This window comes from Strix uralensis, chromosome 13 (assembly GCF_047716275.1).
Source record: "Strix uralensis isolate ZFMK-TIS-50842 chromosome 13, bStrUra1, whole genome shotgun sequence".
NCBI lineage: Eukaryota > Metazoa > Chordata > Aves > Strigiformes > Strigidae > Strix > Strix uralensis.
Genome location: NC_133984.1, coordinates 682,828 through 703,792, shown reverse-complemented (window position 1 = coordinate 703,792; position 20,965 = coordinate 682,828).

Sequence of the window (20,965 nt, the reverse complement as noted above, 5' to 3'; positions counted from 1 at the left end):
GAAAGGCGTGAGGAACAGCAGAGGGGATGCTCGGCACACGTAGCGAACGTGGTCACTGTCCCTTCTGCAGAGGAGCTGTGCGTAAGTTCTTGTGAAAAAGGAACAAGGTTCTTCTAAGAGATCTGGCTGGTATCAGAAGTCATTAACAGGCGTTAGAATATTACCTCACTTGTTTCTTCTGTGTGGGTCGCCAGAGCAGACCCACGCTGATGCCGAGGGTGCAAGGCTGATCTCCCCCCACCTCAATTCCCCGACCAGCAGTGCGAAACCCAGTGCCTGTGCCACCTTTCTGAGAGGGGCTTGAAAAGCCCAGCGAGCCCAGCGGAGATCTCTGCCTTGGCTCGGGGCTGCCTCACCGCTTGCTCAGCTGCGGCCCGCTCGGCCAAGGCGGAGAGGCCCGGGAGCCACTCACCTTCCCGCCCCTCTCTCCCGGGGCTGGCACTGACCCCCCGTGCCCAGCTGGCCCCCACGCAGGCACGGCTGGTCCCCGCAGGCAGTCACAGGCCGCGGTGGTTCTCCGCCGGCCCTGCGTCACGTTGGATCTGCGGCTGCCACCACCGTCCGCACCTGTGCCCCCGGGCTTGGGGAACCAACCGCCACCATTTGTAACCCCACATCCAAGCGGAGGCCAAAATCATCGCCAGCCCTGTGCCCAAAGGCACGGTTCAAAGCATTGGACTGAAAGAAAGCTATTTTAAAAGATTTCAGAGCCACAAAACGAGTCTTCCTTTGCTCCAGGGTTCCGGTGACGCTGATGCTTTGACTGACATCGACACTGCACACTCTTGATTTGCTCCACACCAGCCACCTCCCGTCCCACGGGTGCTCGACGGAGCTGCCAGACCTTTGTCTTCCACGTCATTAGACAAGTGTCGAACCGACGCATGGAAACATTTTAGGAGCAGGAACGGCTGTGTTGTGGAATCAAACTGCTTAGAGTTTTCTGGCTTTTTCTCAAGCAAAATTCAAATGACCTGCCTGTCTCTGTGGAGACTTTACAGGCTGGAGATATTAAAGACATTCAGTATCTTTCCTTCTTGTGTCTCACTTTTTAAAATGTCAGGTCTTTCTGTTTCTTGGAGGTCTAGGTGCCCTCTAGACAGATGGATTAATAATACCACAGATACACAGGCACCAGGCACATTATAACTTATGAGCTGCAAGAACTCTCCTTTTGCTCTAAAATATTGATGTCTACTCTGTTATCACCATCAGATTTTAAGGCACAAAAAGAATAGCTGAGTCCTTGAAATATTTATTACCAAGCCTTATACCTGCATGCACTGTTTAGTGTGCACAGCAGGGAACTGGGTAGGTCACACACGCCTTCTTGCTCCTGAGACACAAGTTTAAAAAGCCAGCTCGGCTTTACCTAAGGTGTTGGCAGCACGGCTGGGGCTTGAATTAATCACTTCTGAACTGCAGAGCAAGATCTTCCGCACCAGAGTGCTTCCCTTCGAATTACTGCTTCATCTGAACTCGGCTCACTAAGCATGGACTGCAAACCTCCCTCCAGACAATGCTACCCAGCAGCAGCCGTGCAGAGGCTTCCCTAACCTGGGATAAACATCCCAGAGTTCTGAACAACTGACATTTCACATGTAAAATAGAAACTACAACCAAATTTTAAATTCATCTGCTATCTTAAGTCAAATTAAAATTCAAGTGGCAGGAACTGGGAAGTGACATTCAGGCACAATTTCCCCAGGGTCAGAGTATGATCTGGCACTGGCTGCCCATCTAAATGGGAGCAGCGCTTTCAAACACATTATTTCAGATTAAAATCTTCCATTAGCATATATTCTAAATAGCACTTATATTCATCACAAGCGAGTGGGTGGAGGGGTAAGTTTTACAAAATGGGCTTCAATAGGAGAAATAAGGAAAGAGCAACAATGCAATAGCAATTGCATTTGATTTTCTGTGGACAGCTGCAATTTAGACTTTATTATTTGAAATACAAATGGGAAGTATGTAATAGCTACTAATAATGGAACTTCAGAGCGGCTGGAAAAGGAAGGCTTTAAAATGGATTTGATAGTCCTTGAATTTTCAGCTGAAAGGTTTGGGTGACAGAACAAAGAAAACCAGTACGATGCTGTAAATCTTCCTTCTTCCTGACCTGATGGGTATTGTCTAGTGACTCCACTGGGGTCTGGATCTTCAGCCTTGATTTTTTATTTTTTTCCTTTTATTCTCCTTGAAATCATACAGAATGCCACTGACAGCATGTTCAGTTACTGCCTGACAGCTGGCCACATGATTTCCATTGTGGTATGAAAAAGCAGCAGATATGTGCTGGTTTTGGCTGGACTAGAGTTAATATTCTTCACAGTAGCTGGTATGGGGTTGTGGTTCGGATTTGTGCTGAAAACAGCGTTGATAACGCCAGGGTGTTTTCATTATCGCTGAGCAGGGCTTACACACGGTCAGGGCCTTTTCTGCCTCTCCCCCCATCCCACTGGTGAGTGAGCGGCTGTGTGGGGCTGACACTCGAGAAGGTAACAGTGACAGACAGACAGCTCCTACCTGCACCTGCGAGCGCTCCAGCCTGGCTCCTCCCGCGGCCGGCAGCCTTCTGCCCCAGGCCAACCCCTCCGGCATCCTCTGAGGAATGCTCCTTCCTTTGCTGTGGCAGACTCTTGGCTCCAGAAGCCCCCGAGCCTTTAACACTCCTTAGTGTATGTTTTTTCCTTAGGAAGTTCTTTAGTTCTTCTTCACCCTCTGTGTGGGAGCGCAGGACAGAAAAACAAACAAACCATGTTTTTCTTAACAGAAACCTCATTGCTAATAAAAGTGACTTGACAAGGAGTGGGGAAGATAAGTGCGATGTACATGTGACTGCACATTTATTCCTTCATCTCTGACTGCAGCTTTCTCCTGGGTGCAGCAGCCCCAGCAGATCGCTTTTAGCCTGCCCGTGAAGATACAGAAACAGTAAACAGGGACACTCCCAAATTCAGGTGCAACCACGCAAAAACTACCTTTAGAACCACACTTTGCTGAGTTCACAAGAAGCCCGGTTGCCTTTGATGAAAAGATCAAAACTCATTCACGTCTCAGTCTTAAAGCTAAGCCTGTCTAGGGGCGCATTGCTGATGTGAGGCCTGAGAGCCGAGGCTCCGCAGGCAAACCTTTGCAGCAGGAACGCTGCTCTTTGAACCTTTTGAAGGTGTCTGAGACCGGGAGGCAGGAGAGCCGGCAGAGCCCGCCGAGGCCTCTCATTTGCACCTCACCTGTCACAAGCTGAGGAGGCAAAGCCTGAGATTTGGATGCATTTGACAAGGTGAGGAAAACCGAGGTGGCACCTTCTCATTTGCTGTACATTTTCCTGGCTTTTAAATAATGGCACCCTGGAACAGCTCGTCATCTCTCTTCCCTTTAAGGGCCTGATTAATTTAAAGGCACGGTGGGTTTGCTGGGGTGATTCACATACCAAAGGAAGGGAGGAATGAAGGAAGAGGAGACTCAAAAAGTAGTGGGAAATATACATTTACTTCAAAACTCCATCCCTTTGTGCAGCTCTGACCAAAGGGAGAGAGGTGACAAAGCCAAAAGTTGCCTAAGGCCGGTGGTGTAGAGAAGCTGACAGCAGCGGCAGCGCCCTCCTGAGCTCTGACTGGATCCCAGTCACCCACCAGACCCCCGATTTGGGGACCCCAGTGTGGTGGCAAACGTGTCTGCGGGCAGCTGTTAGCAGAGGCGTCAGGCCAGAAAACCTCTGTGCTGTGGAGCCCTGGTGAAAGCTCCCCCGGTCCGGACCCCGGGAAGGATCGCCAAGCGTTTCCCCACCTCCCGGGCTGGGGAGAAGCGGTGGCTGAGTGCCAGTGACAGGTCCCCCCCGCATCACCCCTTGGTCTCCCAGTGCTTTGCCTTGACCCCGTTCCTGTGCAGCGCGTACAGAGGTTTGAGAGGACGGAGGGTGCCAAGGCTCTGGCAGGTTTCAGAGCAGCGAAAAGCCTCTCATGGCAGCGGCGTGCTGGCAGGGGGACAGGGGCAAAATCCTCTGCGAAGCTGAGATCCAGTGGGTGACAGGGGGGGTGAGGGGCTGAGCAGCATCTCACTCTGTATTTGCAAACAAATGGCAGCAGAAGCAAGAGCAATCAGGAAAGGAGGGGTTTTGACAGTCACTCACTCCGAGGCATTTAATAGTTAGTTTTCAGCTAATTCAGTCAAAAGAGGTTATGAAATTATAATAATGAAATCTGAAGAGTGTACTCCAAATGACACTTCCCCAAGAGTGCTAAAGAGCTCAAACACAACACTACTGATTATCATGCTTTTTAACTTACAAGGTAAGCCTGCCTTACCACTGAGGGAGCAAAACACGGCAAATGTGGCATCCTTTCTAAAATGGGCTCCAGGGGCAATCCTGGTTATTTTATATCCAACTTCCCTTCCAAGCAGCCTGAAAAATAGGATTTATGCACACATGGAAAAATGTGATTGGCTGGAGGAAAAGTCCAGACACCTTTGTTTTAGAGGAAGGATCTCCTTGCTGGAAGCAGGCAAGATGGATAAGGAGGACCCCCCACGCACAGCCAGCTTGGGTCCCAGGAAGATTTCAGCTGGGTTTCTCCACAAAGGCTCCAGAAGGAACTGAGCTGCTGCGGGACCACGGGCAGCCCAGCCAGCCCCAGGAACGGGCAAACCGGGCAGAGAGCAATGGACTGCCTGTCCCGGGACGGCATCAGTCTGCCTGCCTCGGGCACATGGACAACCATGGCGGGGCTGTAGGCTCAGAGAAATTCTTCAGGAGAAACGCTGCAGCAAAAGAGGAATGACTTAACTGACCTGAAATGAAGAGGGGCAGTTTTCAGTGTTGTGCAAAGCCTCGGGTTTGCTGAGCGGTGCTGGGACTTTGCTGAAGGGCTGGTTTCAGGTGCTGGAAAAATACCACGTTTTAGACTTGTGGTTATGCAGCACCACACTGGCACCTCTACACCTTTAAGCAAACAAACAGTTCAGGGGCTTGAGTCTCTTATCAAAATGCAGTGCTTGAGAAAATTGGAGCCTCAAAATCTCAGGTCTGAGGAACTAAATAAGAGCACTGAGGAGTGATCTCAGGACCTGGGATCAAGCAATACAGAAAGATTTCCAGAGCCGCTTGGAGACTTAGATTTCTGTAATAATTGTGGACAAGGTAGTAATTTTCCATTTCTTTCCTTACTGGTACAGAATACTAAACAATCCAGGCAAGAAATAAACACACAAACCACCCAGCTAGCATATGGCTGTAGAATACAGTCAGCCAGCATCCTCTGCGGAGGCTGCTCCTAGCTTCAATTATTGGGCAAAACATATTACATGGCAAACTCTGGCTCTTTTATCTGCAATATTTCGTACAACTTACTCAAATGGAAACAGTCACACAGTGCAAAGTTAAGACCCGTCAATATGTCTTTCACTGCAGGGTAAAGTTGGGGCAGATTTCTTCCTCTTCACTGTATTAGTTTTCTCTGGAGAAAAAAAAAAGCATGCATGTAAACTTTTAAAAGTTTTTCCTACTCTAGGTCGTTTCTTAAAAGATCAGGTACCCAAAAGAAAGAGAGCTTAAACTGGGAATGAAGCCAGGCACTGGCCAGTCCCTTCCTCTTCCCCTCCATGCAGAGCCAGCCAGAGCCCCGCGCTCGGCACGAGGCTGCTCCGCCGTCTGCACCTTCCTCCGTGGGATTTTGCACTGGTGCTGCTCTGGATTTTAAACTTAAATCTTCTGGAACTGGGATTGGGGAACAAGCAGAGGAGTCGGCAAAACCAGAAAGGAAGTACATTACGGTGTAGCACCCCTTGTGGGGTGGCGGTTCTCTGCTCTCTGACCACCAGCCCCGCTCTGCCGGCAGCCGGCCGACAGAGCCTCTGGATGTGCAGCCATGGGGGGTGTCTGCAGGAAGCCGCCCAAACAGATACCCCGGGCATCACCTGCACTCACACCCTTTGGGTTTGGTATCACCAGGGGAACACCAAGCATTTGCCAGCTTCACAGAACCACAGAATCCCAGAATCATCTTGATTGGAAAAGCCCTTGAAGCTCCTCCAGTCCAACCATGAACCTCACACTGACCGTTCCCAACTCCACCAGATCCCTCAGCGCTGGGTCAGCCCGACTCTTCAACCCCTCCAGGGATGGGGACTCCCCCCCTGCCCTGGGCAGCCCATTCCAACGCACAACAACCCCTTCTGCAAAGAAATACTTCCTAAGAGCCAGTCTGACCCTGCCCTGGCGCAGCTTGAGGCCATTCCCTCTTGTCCTGGTGCTGGTTCCTTGGCTCAAGAGACTCATCCCCAGATGACTTCTGCTCAGTTCCTGGTTAATTCAACTTAAGGAAAACACATGCAACTTCATTAAGCCGGAAGATTAGGTTCTCACAAAAAAAAGAAAAAATACCTGGAATTAGCAAGCATAGCCAGTAAAGCCCCCCAGGCTGTCCCAGGGGCCATGGGGGTCACCCCTCAGCCACCACGGTGGGTGTGCAGCAGGAGCGGCACGCTGCCCCACAGCTCGTTCCCTCCAGGTTGCAGGACCTCTGCAGAGTCAGTCCCCCTCCCCGGCCAAGCTGGAAAGTGTTCTCCTTGCCACTGGCTTCAAATGAAGCTTCAAAATATTTTTGAAACTCTCAGGTTTCCCTCTGGATTTAGGGGAGCTTTGTTCCGCTGCTCGGTACCTGTCAGAGCAGATGAGAGCCCGTCAGCCCTCTGAAGCTCAGGTAGCTCTGGTACCAGGCGAGGTTTCAGGAATGCCGATTTCCTGCTTCTGTTCCACTTTCTTGCTTGAGTGACTGACCTAAATCACGGTCCTGTGGGTTTCTCCCTCTCCAGACGCAAAAGTTACGAAACCCTTTCTCGCTTTTGCAATGCTTTGCTAAGGAGAGGAGGCACCAACCACCCGACAGCTCTGCTGCTGCTTCCTGCACGTTCCAGCTTTTCCAAGAAACTGTCTGGGATAGGGGTGAAAGGAGCTGGGTTTGGGGAGAGGAGGCTGACGGGGGACGACTTGCGCCCCCCGCAGCACACCGCACTGCACACCCCATGCCCACAGCCCTGGAACACGTAACGTGAGGCGGCAAAGCTTCGACGTCAAAGAGGAGGAGACCCGCACACAGCAGGAGTCTCCCAGTGGGCAAAAACACAGGGGCCAAGGGAAAGACTGCTGCTGCTGCCGAAGGCTTCTCCCAGCAGGAAACGCAGAGCAGGATTTCAAAGCCTTGGGTCAGCTTCACGCCGTCCTCCGTGGCGCCAAGGCCAGTGCCGGCACCTCCAGAGAGCCTGCGCAAATTGTCTGTTCACCAGCCTCCCTGGCAACCCACTGCTCGTGTTAGCCATGCTTAATTACACGGGGTGATGGATTAATTTGTGTATTTGGGGCTTATCCAATCTGGAACTCAGGTCCTATCCATTTTTCTTCCATTTCTTTCCCTGTCCTTGCTGGTATCTCAGTCAGGAAACTTCAAATTGAAAAAGTCCCTTCTGCTTCTCTCTCCCTAGACTGAGGCACTTACCATCGAGTGGCCTTGGGGATCAGGTGGATAGATCTTTCCAACGTTTTTTTCTTTTTTTGTGTGACTATAGAGCACCTTGGATTCAAAAGCACATTAATGTTCTGTGTTTTCTGTTTCACTGATTGGCAAGCACAGAAGCCAAACCTTTCCCACAGGCAAATGAATGGCTGCAGAGGAGGAATACCAGGAACCTCTCTTTGTTAGCTTAATAATATGAACACTTAAAACTGAAGAGACAGGCATTTCCTTTTTGTATAGAGAATTTATTGCCAAGTGCTGGGCCTGGGGAGCAATTTTCCTCTTTCTGTTCAGTTCATTTGTACTAATCCACAGTGATTAGTAAGTGAAAGAAAACAGTGCAGGTCAGTGACCCCGGTCACTGATGTGGCTGGCTGGGATGGAGGTTGGCTGGCTTAGACCAGCCTAAACTGATTCGTGGGCCTGAGCCCTAAAATCCTTCTGTGATGAAAACAGTCCTCTGTTGTCAACACTGGAGACCTCATGTGGGAGCAGAGATACACCGCAGGGCTGGTGCTGTCTGCTTCTTTTTGCAGTCTAAACCTTCCCATTCTGGTTCAGGAAACAATGTTTACTTTGGGAGAAAGAAATGGCTGTTACGGTTGCATGGCAGCTGGGAACAAAGACGGGCCAATATTCTGCTTTGTTTGCAGTTCAGGTGATAATAAATTGACAGTGTCCCCATGTGCGAGAGGCTCATTGTCAGATAAGATTTGCTAAAGCGCGGGGTGGTTCTTGAGGCAGCTGTATCTCCACATCTCCTAATCGCACCAGCCAGCGTTTTCTGCTCAGCCAGCCAGGACTGCAGCGAATTAATCTGACCAGTTTCTCCATAACACTTTTGATGTCATACACTGACCTTCTGGGGTCTCCATTAAGAGCAGCTGTTGTGGTTTTCTAACAGTGGCTACCATATTGTTATAATAATAACACGGAAGTCACCTACGAAGCCACCTGAGCACCTTCACTGCCACACCGAGGAGGGTGAAGACCTTAAGCAGTGAGATTCTTCTGCCAGGCTGCTCAGTGCACGATTACCCCTCTTCTCTCTCAGTGTATGTCTGGGATCACCCCCACTGACAACGCGTCTGAAAGGCAGGCTTAAAAAAGAAAGAAAGAAGGGAAGTGGTGTCTGCACGTGTGGGCAAGTAGAAACAGCAAGATAACAGCATCCTATAACTTAGACGATGCCACAGCTCTTCTGGTGGCTTCTGGCCAGCTCTCGGTCAGGGGCTGGCTGGCGGGAGCGGGGCTGGCGGCAGCAGATGGCTGAGAGCCACCGCTCGGCAGCAAAGCACCTGCCCCAGCTCAGCCAGCGCAGACCCGCCGGCCCCTGCAGCCGCGGGAAGGGGCCGTGGCAGAGCACGTGCTCAGGCTGCAGAGCCGAGGACACCACAGTCGAGAAGGGCCAGAGAGGCCGTTTCTTGTGCAACGTGAATCCTTGCTGCTTGTGTGTCTGGTTTATGATAGTCTTTATTTACGCAGTCCAGCGCTTTTTCTCCATAAGGATTTCTGTTTCTTCTCCACCAGGACTGGATAATGTTTATTTAATGAGCACTTTATCAATATGCAGTTGCTTTCTGGAGATGAGATGCCAGGGCACGGCAGAGCCTTTCTGCTGGATGACATTCAAATTTCTTACATAGGCATATTTATTCAGAAGTATCTAGTTTTCTAATAAAAGCTTTGAATCAATCCTGGAGACTCTGGGGTGGTCTGGAGATGAACAATGAATATTCAAAACTTCAGATCTAGATTAAACAATTGTTTTTCTCCATATTAGCTCACACCTCCTTTCCAAAAGTCAATGCATTAAAATGAAAAGCTGTAATAGCACTTCAAAGAGCTTTAAAATCATTTCAAGAAAACGTCAGCCCAAGCCCTTGGCAAGCATTTCCCAGTACCCCACCCCCGGACAGGGTGCAGAAGATGGGCTGAGCCAGGTCCCGCTCCCGGCCCAGGCGTGGGTCCTCCCTGCTCTCGCCCTGCGCGTCAGGCTGCTGGAGCTGCTCAGGAGCATCGGCCGAGCTCAGGGCTGCCAACGCCCCTTGGGGCTCAGAAATCCTGAGCGGGTTTGTGTTCTGCTCCAGAAACGTGACTACCGTTTGAAATCTGCATCCTCTACCCAACGTCGCACGTTATACCAGAAGAACATAATGCTGGCTTTGATGCCATTATCGGCCTTTGTTTGCCTGTTTCTCAAATAATTTGAAGTATGCGAGATCTCCTTTCACACGCTGCATCAAAACACTCCCTTTTCTACAGGCTCAGCAGTTAATACTAATCTGAACTCTCTGACAAGTATCAAACACAAAAGGGAACCAGAAGACACAGGGCAGCTCTTCACAGGCTGCGAAAGTGCTTTTGGAGTTGCTGCAGGTAAAGTCTTCCTGGACGCTTAGGCAGCTTAGCACTGGGGTAGGAACGATTTCCTGGGAATGTCCCCAGGTAGCCTGAGGATTTACTTCACTAAGATGCCAGAAAAACACCATTCCAGCTCTTACACTCTTCTGCCTTGAGCTGTATAGAAGGACTGTCCAGTTCTTCCCAAACCAGGAAAGACAGAAACAAGTTTTCTTGAAAAATGTATAAAAATACGAGCCATTTGCAAGGATGACTGGACAGGCATCATTAGTGTCGCTGACCTCCTGCACAGACGGGACGCAGGACGCTGGTGGTGGGATGTGCTGCTGCTCCTCCCAGCCTTTCCCTGTTTGCTTCGTGCCTTTTAACATAACCCATGTTTTTATTTTTCCAGATCTGAGCACAAGCGTTGTTTTAACACTCTTCCAGCGCTAAAGACTGCACACAGACATTGATGAGCACAACCTCAAAGAACAAAAGCGGAGGTAACTGCAGATGAGCTGATCTGTGTGTTCATCAAGATGCCTTTCAAGATTGCAGACAGACCATATATCATTTCTTTTAAAGGGTGCTAGAAAGCAGGCTATTTTCTGAGAATTTAATTGTCGTTTAGGGCTGTAGGCAGTGGATTGCAACAAGTTGTTGAATTTGTACCGCTGATTGCAGGCTGTTTCACTACGGAAGTGAGATCATCACAGAAACAAGAAAAGAAATACCAACATACAACTATACTGAATTTTTTTTTTGAGCACAGATCAACATCTTTAGTGCTGGATTACTCAATTAGACAAGCAGATGTCTTTCATTTTGCTCTTTTGGTGATGTCTAACTAATTTCTCTCCCTTCCAATGGTTCTCTGCTGCCCTGCGTTATCTCCCATCATCTGACCAAGCCGCAATGTTCTCCTGTCCTCCGCTCAAAATAGTACGATCCTGATGCGGGAGAAAACAGGAAACGGATGATCTAACTCAGCGCATCACCGCGCTCCCGGCCACGCAGCAGCCCAGAGAAAGAATAACGAGGACAGATAAAGGGGGAAAATATATTTTGGGGCTGTTAAGTGGAGAAGCAGTTGAGAGTCTGCTTAGTTCTCAGAGAAAGCAAAAATGCTCGCTCCATTTAGAGAATCTTTTTTCTTTTTCTCCTGAACGGAACAGGCTTATTGGAGTGGCTGCTGTTTAAAGCCTGAGGCAGAGGCTCCAGACACAAAGGGCAGGTCCAGGGGCCAGGGTGCTTCCTCCCCACCCAGGGGAGCTGGGGGTGAAACGTGAAGGGCTGGATTTTCATGAGTTCTGAATCAGTATTTCCAAGCATCACAAAATAACATCTTTCTGGGCATTGCAGATCAATTTTTGGGGCAATGAGTGAGGCTAGCAGAGGCAAAAAGAGCAGCTGTAGCAGGATAGTCTCATGCCACTAAATTCTCACCGTACTGCAGCAGGATAATCTGATACCACTGAATTCTGACTGTACTGCAGCTGTGCTCAGAGAAGCGAGAGTTGTGCAAGAGCCTTACCAACAGCAGAGGAGAGAGAGATTATGGAAAGATTCACAGGAGGGAGAAACCACTTCATGACTTTGAAAAGCAGATGAGAATAGGCAATTATACTTCTATGGGTAGCAAATAAGGCTTTTAGTTGCAAAGTGAAGTCTAAACTCCTACTAAAACTCTTAAGTGCTTCAAGATGCAGGAACTGAAACTCTGGCTGCCTGTCCATGGGGACCAGAGCCACCCCCGAGGTGTGGGTCCTGAACTGGAGGAATCCAGAAACGCGCATCCAGCACAGCCAGACCTCGCTCTGCCCCCCACAGCCCTCCAGCCCCAGCTCCTGCAGCCGAGGAGGACTCCCCCCATCCTGTCATCCCCCGGCTCCACTGCCCACAGAGCCAGGACACAGCCTCAGCCCTTCCACAAACCTCCCTGGCTCGGGTGCTAAAAAAAGCTGCCCAAAGGCGTGATTCCCCCGGGAGATCTGTCCCCTTTGCCAGCCAGTGCAGCAGGGAGCACCGTGGGGATTCGCTTCCCTTGGGTACCATTTTCCAGTGATGTGAATTAGACTCCTCTGAGCTCCAGGCTGCTTTATTTATGCTCCTCCTGGTGTTGAAGCTTACTAAAGATGAGGATGGATCTCTTTATTCTACACCACGTTGCACAGCATAAACCTACTCAGAGATTTTAAGGCTGTGAAGGAATTATCAGACACCCAGGAAATGCTGGATCATCTGTACCTATTCTCATTTTCTATGCCCCTCTAGCAAATCGCCCTGCAGTTTCCTGCTGGTATGGTGCTAAAATAGAAGGGAAATTGTTTCCTTATGAATCAGCACAACCAATATCTTTTGCTTGTTTTATCTGGCTGAGTAATTTGTACTTGGGAGGGAGAAAGTTGTGCCCATGATCCCATAAAACATCCACGGTCAAACACCCACAGACCCAAGGGAAGACGAGTGACTCTGGACTTGGGAGCCAAATATCAAGACACATTTCTAATTATTTTTTCCATCTGCCAGCTTTTGATTAGACCCTGCGGGCTCTGCTGAGGCACACAGGCAGTGTCTCCCGCAGCAAGGCAGGGAGGATCACCTGGATACCACCCTGTCGTTGCACCCTGTGCCGTTACGAAGCCGGGACAGCGAGCAGAGTCCATCGCTGCTCTGTGTGTTTGGGAAGTTAAGAGTTGCTGCGGAGGCATAAAGAGCAGGATGTGACATGACAACTCCTCTGCCCATGACCTTAAAAAGACTTATTTTTACTAACAGAGAACGAACGCAAACAAATATTCCTTTGGCAGCTGTCTGTACGGTGTTGCAGGCATTGCATGTGCAGGGCAGGCGGCGGCGTGCCCAGCTCCCTGGGCAGCAGGAAGGCAAGGTGTCAGACAAACCCCCGCAGGGCTCACGGCTTCGGGCCCTGGGTCACCCACCCCTTCGAGGGGGATGTCTCTACCCTCCTGGGCGCCAGAGCTGGGTGCTCTCTTGTGCACCCAGGATCACTCCTGTGTGTGTTCTATTTATGATGGGGTGAAAGTGGGTGTTTTCCTGGAGCGGAAGGGATAAGGGCAGCAGCTCAGGTGATGAGCAAGCCTGGGATCTCGTGCCTGGTCTGTGGCAGCCCCGGAGAAGAGCCCACCCCATCGCTCTGAGCTGTGGGACCTGCCTCCCCCACGGCGCTGGCAGGAAGAGCACAGCAGAGCCCCCGGCACACACCTCTCCCCTCCCCAGGGGTGCGCTTGGTGGAAAAGGAGAGGTACAAGTTCGGGACAAATGCCACCTGAGGGTTAAGCTTAGGTCACATCTTTGCTTGCTGAGGAGCAGGTGACTGCGCTCCCTACAGCCTGAGCCATAAACCAGTCTAGTGCCTTCTGACTTCAGCGAAAGCCTGATCCCCAGCCAAAATTAGGAAGAAACCCACACTGACATTGACAGTATTTTGTCCCTATCAAGCATGCCTCTTGCCTTGGTTCTGCTTGCTCCTGGCCACGGGGACAGCCAGCCCAGCCATGGCACTGGGGAGGGACATGCTGAGCAGCTGGTGCAAGCCCCGGGCTCCGCAGATGGGGGTGTCGGGGGTGCCACGGAGCACCGGTGGCTCCCGAGCGGCATCGGAGCAGCCGGGGGCAGCCAGCACCTGTCCCTGCCCCAGCTCCTCCCGGGGCACAGGAGCACCTTGGCATTTTAAAACCCGTGACATGTAGCCTCCTCCCTGCCCCACAGGACAGTCCGCCCGTGGCTCTGTCGCAGCTTTTGAGTTTTATAGTGAGTCTCACAACGGGCACTTTTTCTTTGAAATTGTGTCTCTTGCAGTTGTAGCATTTCACAAAGAATTGGGGATTTCATAAGAAGTGAGTTTACCGTAGTCCTCTTTCCTGAGCAAATCTGACTTGACACAAGCTTAAAGGGCTTTTAAAATGTTAATCAAGAGGAAGCTGGAATTTATCACCGTTTATAATCATGTTAACCAGGGGATGCACGTTCTTTACTGGGAGCTGATCAGGAGAACCAGCATGTAAAACAGTGAAGCGCAACAGCATGGGGAAACCTGCAGGAGACACAGACCCCCCCGGAGGGCAGTGCTGCTGTCCCCAGCCCCTCGCGCCCTTCAGATGCTGGTGTCCCACTGGGATGTCCCCAGCTTCCCCCCTCTGTTAAAAGTCAGCCCTGCTGAGCTGTCCTGCTCCTCTCACCTGGATCACTGGGATCCCATCCACATGAGCTCAGTCTCTCTGCAGTGCTTATTTGAAAGGTCAGGATCTGACTCATGACTCCAGTATGGTGATATTTTTGGCTCTGTTTTAATAATTTTCTCCTGTATGTCTCATGCACAGCCTGCCAGAATTTCTTGTCCTCCCAATTATGGTGAAAATAGATTATTAGTAATAGACTAATTCAGGAACTACTTCGGAATTATTGACAAACAGGGGATCTAATCCAACAATATGAATTCCTCACTTATCTTCCTTGCTGCAGTGCTGGTATGTGGATAAATGTTGGACCAGGCTTTCCACGATAGCTGGAGGGTAGAGAGCAAGGGAGATCACGCCTGTCTGCTGCTATGAACGTTTATCTTAACATCCTGATGTTTAATGTTAACTTGCCAATGCAAAAAGACAAAAAAACCCATCACTAGGATGCTTGCTGTTCACTTGGTGTCTCCTTTCCACTTCCAGTGACAGAACTAACACTTCTCTGCACGCTGCAGAAACCCCGCACCCTGCTCCTTAAAGCCCAGTCTCACTGCATCAGCCATAGGCATTCCAGTCCAGACCACATGAACTCCCAAATCTTTTTGACATTAATTCATATTCCTCAGTCTAGACACATCATGCCCAGCTATTTCACTCCTGAGATCCCAACAATTTTAACACCGCATTTCCTCTGCAGCAATTTTGTTCCACATTAATTTCATGTCTTTCATGTCTCATATTATTTGGCAAATATTAATTCATACCCAGCCCTCCTGTGAAGCAGAGAAATTGCTATCATTAACCTCATTTTATAGAAAGGAGAGAGTGGATAAATTAAGTGGTATGCTGGGGGCAAAGAGGGAGAATCAGCATTAACAGAGGAGTAAGAGCTCAGAGGTCCCATCTCTGAGCCATCCCTCTCCCCAGCATCCCGAGTGCCGGGCACCCAGCACAGAGACCTGCATCGCGCTTCGCTCGCGTCTTCTCTTCTGTTTTGCTCCACATAACCTTTTTAATAAACACCGGGGTTTCCCAGGCATTAGAACAAGGAAAGTCTGCTTTCCCCTCCTCTCCTCTCCAGCAGACCAGCACCAACACGCCTTCAAAGTCTCTGCATTGGGTGCCCCTTTCCCCCGCCGTGCCCCTCGCAGCGGGACCCGGCTCCATCCGTCTCCGGGGGCCCGTCGCCCACCGCACGGCTCTGCCCTCAGCCCGAGTTTGCTGCCTCGGCAACAGCCACACCGAGGTGAAAGGGATCTGGTTTCCCCCAAGGCTTTCTTAGCTGTTTTTATTTTTGCCGGGTGACACGTCTGGCACACGGGAGCAGTTCGCCGGTGCCCGGCTGTCACAGGGCTGAGCCGCAGCGAACGTGCCGACGCTCCTGGGCACTGGCACAGAATGAGCCCTCCTCAGCGCTCGCTGGGCAGCCTCTTGTAATGCTGCATTTACTGGAAACTCCTATCTCGGCTGGCAGAAGCCTGGATTGCCAAAAATTACATCTCAGCTTGGGGAGGTGTCAGGACAGATATTTTTGAAGTTCTGGACAAGCTCCCTCAGTGAAGTGCAATTACTGTGAGAAGCTATTTGTACAGGAGAGTGATTTTGTTGCACAGCCACAGGACACTGCGCTCCTCACAGAGCCAACAGCCAACGCAGAGCATGCACAGCAGCTTCGGGAACACAATTCCCTGTTACTAATGCCTCAGATATTTATTGAGACTTGACAAAGGGAAAAATTACCTGACTGTACACTAAATTTTCATTTTCTGTTTCTCTCTCATTATATTTTGGAAGGGATTTTATTTCTTTACTGCATTTTCCCTGGTCTTTAGGGTAGGTGTTTAGCTTTCCAAGAAATATATTCATTAAAAGATTTTGGTTTTAGTAGCCTGAGGTATGACTTTACCACCGAAAGAACCCCCCCACCATAAAAATCATGTTAGCTGATTGACTGATGGCTGGAGGCTGAGCACAATTAATAAGATTCCTCCACCATTTGGGACTCATGCATGACCAGGGCAAGGGGAAGTATTTAAGACATGAAATGCTTTTTCCACATGAAGGGGTGAAAGTTAAAATAGTAGAAGTGGGTTGCAGCAGGCTTCCATTCCCAGGCTATCAAGAAACCCAAACAAATAATTCATAGGAATTTTGATGTCATTTTCAAATGCTGTAAATTTTGTTAAGCAATTTGCAGAAAACTGAGCAAGACTCCAAGGAAAAAAAAAAAAAAAAGGCTTTTCTGATTATTCTTTGACTGCTTTAATAGGATTTCTTTGCATTTGAACAGCGGCACTCACCTGGAGCACCAGCCCAGCCAAGCCCTGGCACAGCAGGGACACAGCCCTGCACAGGGCCACACAGATGGACAAGCACTGTCCTGCTGGAACCCCCTTCTTCCCTTCCACCCGTCTTCCCTGCAGTTGGCTGTGCCCAAAGACATAAAAGACCAAAGGCTGGGTACATGGCAGAGCTCAGGTCCCGTTTTATCACACACAAATGCTTATCAGTGCTGAACATGCCAGGTCTCTCTCTTCTGGGTGAGTGCCCAACAGCCAAACTGGGAAAACCAGAACAGGGACTCTGGAGCTGGGTTTAGAAAAGCAAGTTTTGGAACAAGTTATCCTTGCCAAGGTCCCAGGGACATGGTACCACACACCATCCTGTGCAAGATCCTGTGTTCCTCATGGCTCCCCGTGCCCCTCAGGGAGCGGGGGCCACGCACTGCCTCTGGTGGGGATGGTCAGGGGGCCACGAATGTCTGCTCAGCCCCACCAGCTTGCACCTGACATATCTCTTCCTACTTAGGTGAAAAATGAGTTGATGATTTCATTAGACTACAGAGTAACTAATTCTTTTGCTTCGATGATTTTTAATTTCCACAGAGATATGAAGTAGAAGAGCTTTCCAGAGGAAAGTCTGTGTTTCAAACACAGTCCTTCTGTGTGGGCGTCTGCTGGAGGCAGGGGTGTTCTCCAAGGAGGGCAGGCACACTGGCCAAAGGCCCCTCTGGCTCAGGAGGAGACTTTCTTGCCAAGGAGGAAGGCTTCCCCCTTGCTGTTTTGCACAGTTAGAGGACCAGCCTAGCTGTGAGGATCATACAGCTCTGCCTGTATGTATCTGGCACACTCTGTGAGAGCTTGGCTGATCGAGGCCCTCAAGACACTGGTGGGAAGAATCTCTTCTCTGTGTTCTATCCAAATCACCAGCTTCCTAAGAGTACTGCCCCTTTCCAAAGCATGTGGCTTTTACAGGAAAACAGAGGAATCTGGGGTTATTAGGAGCAACCAGAGAGGCGTCCTCGATGACTAGAACTTTTTGAGGTTGCTCCTGCAATATTCCCTCAAGATAGATGGTGACACATGCATAAGGGTGTCAGCCAGTTATGCTCCTGGCCCTTTAAGCCTTGGTCTGAAATGTAATACTTCAGGAATATGATGGTTTAAACAATTTTAGTCAGTGAGTCAGTTCCGGATTATCAGCCTACAGAGGGAGGATAGTGACTCTCCCTCATAAATTAACAACCAACAAGCTCTTGCCTTTGATGAATGTTATTTTAAAGACTCATCTCACTTCTTAGCTCCAAGCACACTGCCCATTAATCACTGCAAAGGAACATTGCACCCTCCTCCCCCTGACAGCTTTATTCCTGGGATGACTAGTTCAGCATCACTAGAAAAGAGAAAGAGGGAGAAGGAAACAGAAAAGATGTGGTGGCACCAGACACATGGGGAAGTAAGTGCCATTTTGGGAAAGTCACCTCAGGTGATGGGAAGCAGCACACAAGTGCTTGCAAGACTTCCAGACCTAAAAATATCAGAAAGCAACTAAACATATGCCTGTCCTCAAAGTTTTGCCTGGTTTGGGAAAAAGGAGTGGGAAAGGTCCTGTGAGCAGTTCAGAGCCTGGGCAAAGTAGGCTCTGGTTGCCTCATCTGACAGCATCTTACCAACTGCCCCACACCCCCTAAGCTTTTAGATGAGCTATTTCCATTAACAGTTGCTGTCTCACCAGTATTGAGCTCCCCCACTACTCAAGTGAGCTCTGTGGTTTGGCCATGAGTCTGCACCTCATTGTTCCCCACAAGCTGTGATTTACTGAGGAGGAATGTGGGTTAAACAGAGCATGACAGTCGATGGGGCTGCCGAGGAACAAGTTCCTTGCACGTGTCTTGGATTTCATATCTCAGTTTCAAGACTCTGAGACAACCTGTGATTATCCCTAAACTAAGTTTAGTGATACCAGTGAAGAGCCTCTGGGTATGGCTGAGCAGAAAAAAAATCCCAGAAATATCAGTTCAGTGAATATTTATTCTAACTCGCAAGGCATCATGGAAGGGTGGTAACAGCAACAGCTGCCAAGATGTGATCCAATCTCCTAAAATCTCAGATGAAATTTATTTGTGGTCTAATTCCACTAGTTTCTGTGAAGACAGAAGAGGTCTGCCCTTCACATTCAGTATCTACAAAGGGGATTATATTTCAGGTCAGGCTTGTGCATTTACATCTGCACACAAATATATATGTATACATACACACACATTTTCAAGGGCAAAGGAGGGAGAGCCATGCTCTGACACTGGAACTAGAGACAGATGTTGCTTCACACTGGATTCAGAGCACAGGGAGGGATTCACCCCAGTGTAAAAGGGCTCACAGAACGATGGGTTTCACCCGCACTGTCGGATGCTGGGGCTTCTCAAGAGCGACACTGCCCAGATGCTCCGCTCCCCTGGTGATGCAGTAGCAGAGGAATGCTGATGGCTTGTAGCTGACTGCATGCTCACAGCATCATTTCTATTTATTCCTCACAGGCTTCGTGCCACACTAACGCTGGCTCAGCTCAGACAAGCTAAAGCATATGCTTATTTGGAACAGTTTTTTAAACCCTTAGCTCTTCCAGGTGAAATCCATCTTTCTGGAAACCCTTTTTTCTGCCTTCCCAGGAGTCTCTCCAAACTTCTTGAAGGCATTCTCCTCTACCAAGACCGTTCCCCATGCTGGAGTCTTGCTTGGAGATTGGACATTTGAGGAGCTGGCAAAATTTAACAGAGCCACAGTCAATGCTGGTCTTGTAGACTTGGCCACTTGCTCAGAAGTTTGAGGACCCCATGGACAACACTGCTTCTGGCACCAATTATTGTTGCTTCAGACCACTAACTTCTTCATACTATAATTTAATGACTGGCAGATCAGTAAAATACATTGACAAGAGAAAGTAAATCTTCACTTGGCCTCTGTTCTACCACTGACTACCAGAGAAAGGATTTTGGTTGTAAACTTTACATGATGGTGAGATACTGCTGCAGCATCTCTCCCTGAAAAGGCCCCAGAGCCGTTAACCAATGGAATTACTCCAGTGTGCCTTGGTCAGAAGGGAGCAGCTGATGCCTGCTGACACTCAGGGGAAGGTGAATCCTCTGCCTGCACCCCATAGTCCCTGGAAAAGTTTTTTGAGGGCCTCTAAGGCCCTGATCAGAGCTCATTGAAATTTGTCTCAATAGGCTTTAAAATCAAGTAATAAAAGGCCATGGGAATCCTCCCATGAACTCCAAACACCACCATTAGTCTTACAATTCTTTCTTCCTATTGTTTCTGCATTTCACCTCCCAGATCTTTATTTTTTCTGTGGCCTACATTGTATTACCAAGTGCTCTGAAGAAGGAAGGGAAATCACACTGTTATTAGGCTGTCATGCCCATTAGCACAGGCATTAAAATAAAGTTTGAATGTTTTAAAATGAATAATGCCAAATTGCAGCATATCCAAAGCCTTTAAAACTGTGCAGGCTGCAGAGGAAAATGGGGCAAGCGCTTGCCTGGCTGCACAGGTAGCCCCGGCAGAGGTGATTTTCCAGGGGAAGGGAACTGGTGAGCAGGAGCAAGGTCCTTCTGAAGCAGGGGAAAGAGTTCCTTTCATCACAGACTCACTAGCTTAATGAGGAAGCTTTTAAACTAAGATTGATGAGGCTGGTTACATGAGCCTACAGGTGAGTCCAAACTACAGAGGCCTGGAAGGAAGCCTAAGCACAGATAGTCAGAGAGGGGACAAGGAGGAAAAAAGTGGCTCATTTTTGTTCACCCTCTTTGACGTCTGTGTCCTAATGAAAGAAATACACAAGTAAGCTCTTTGCCAAGAACAACAGTAGATTCCTATACAAAAGATCTGCAAGCAGAAAGTCAGTTGTCTGCAATAGGAAAATATTATAAAATAGGAATTTTTTAAGTTGCAGGAAAATATTTTTCAACCAAAACTGTTTTCAGTTTAAGATTGATAGTGGTAGGTTGTATTTCAAACTAAAAAAATATCAATTTTTCCATACAACTGGCAACTCCTTTTGCTGGCTAGATCTCCTGTGAAACTAGTCTTTTCCATAAAACACCTTGAAAGTCTTGCATGACTGACAGCTGTCACACTGGTTTCACTTTTCCCCCTTTCACCTCCTTCCTGAGCTCACCGCATCTCTGAATAATCCCAGGGATTTCTGGCAAGCTGGCAGAAAGTCTCGGAACAGCAGAACCCCCAGGATCCCTCTTTGCCCCACGCAAGGGTCGCAGATCATCATCTCCAGCTCCAGCTGACGATGCTGAAGTCGCGGAGCCCGCCGCAGCGTGGGGACCAGTCACTGCTGCCCACAGGTCCGGCACTCGGGCGAGGAGGAGGGTTCCCCATCCCAAGGCCTTCGCTGCGTGGGAAGCGCTGGTGAAGCTTTGTGAGCCCGCGGACCCCCCAAGGGCCCCTCGCCCCCACCACTCTCTGCCCTCCCCTCCTGGCCTGAGCCCCCACAAGATATTACACACCCAACAGCCTCTAATCCCCGAGCCAAGAGGTGAAAGCAATAGTCTGCTAAAGGGGACAGGTAAAAGGTTTTCCTTTAAAAGCCCTGCCTTAGTGGGCTTTTTTC